The 1011-nt window shown below is 39.4% G+C and overlaps 1 protein-coding gene across 2 annotated transcripts in view; it reads left to right on the top strand.

The window, feature by feature from the left end:
• gpc6a (glypican 6a) overlaps positions 1–1011 on the top strand; it is a 141330-nt gene that overhangs the window by 80232 nt on the left and 60087 nt on the right. The window lies entirely within an intron of this gene.

Here is a 1011-nt window from a genome sequence, read left to right as displayed (position 1 = left end):
TGTGTGTGTGTGTGTGTGTGTGTGTGTGTGTGTGTGTGTGTGTGTGTGTGTGTTCCAGCTCTCCAGTAGTAATATTCTCCTAATTCTGTCTATAACGCAGTGATGTCCTATTTTTTTAATGGTTTCAAATGTAACACTCTGGTTTCCCATGCATGTCAGCTTTCTAATGTGTTGTCAAATGAACCTTGTTCCTGAAAAATTCCCATATGTTCGCTACACTCCCAGAGAGATATAAACAATTTACAAGAACACATACCAGCGGATGACACGCAGCGCTACAACTGACAGCTAGCAACCCGGTTTAATGGCCTTCTTACAAGACATCGCGTGATGTCACTGGCAGATTGCAAATGTCAAAGATGGTTCATTTGATCCTTGTCGCTTGGTGCCGAGCAGCAGTGGAAGCAAATACATTAATAGCGCTCATCTCTGCCTTCTGCTTCTCTGTCTCTCTCTCTCTGCCTTTTTTCTAACATCGCTCTTGTCTTTTTTTCCCCCCAATCTCTCACACTCACGCTTCACACACAGGTGGTCTGGTCATGGTATGAGTGAAATCAAAGACAAGCTGGAATGTTAAAAACAGACGCAGGCTGTATGCAGTGTCATGGCAAAGCCTCAGATGTTGCCATGGAGCTACAGTAGTGCACTAATGCGTTCTTCTCTTTTCATTTTTATCTTCTTATATTCTTCTTTTATTTGTGCTTTATTTTCGTCGCAGGCTTTGTGCCGTCTGTCTTTGTGCCGTCTGTCTTTGTGCCGTCTGTCTTTGCTTTTTATTTCTTTATTTGTCTGACAGTACCAAAATTAACAGAAGTTTAAGTAGCACTAAAGTGATACATTAGTGAAAGAAAATGAATAAAAATGCAGTGATTTTGTGGACTTTAAATAAAGTCCGCAAAATCACTGCTTATGCACCAAATTGCATATATTTTATCAATATTTTTTCCACATATTTATATTGTTAGTATATATTGAATATCTGCTAAACCAAAGTGCTGCTGAATTATTTTT

Source organism: Pundamilia nyererei, unplaced genomic scaffold (assembly GCF_000239375.1).
Source record: "Pundamilia nyererei isolate P.nyererei 1_Seehausen unplaced genomic scaffold, PunNye1.0 scaffold00011, whole genome shotgun sequence".
Taxonomy (NCBI): Eukaryota; Metazoa; Chordata; class Actinopteri; order Cichliformes; family Cichlidae; genus Pundamilia; species Pundamilia nyererei.
The sequence above is the reverse complement of the archived record's forward strand: the minus strand, read 5'-3'. Positions and strand labels throughout refer to the sequence as shown.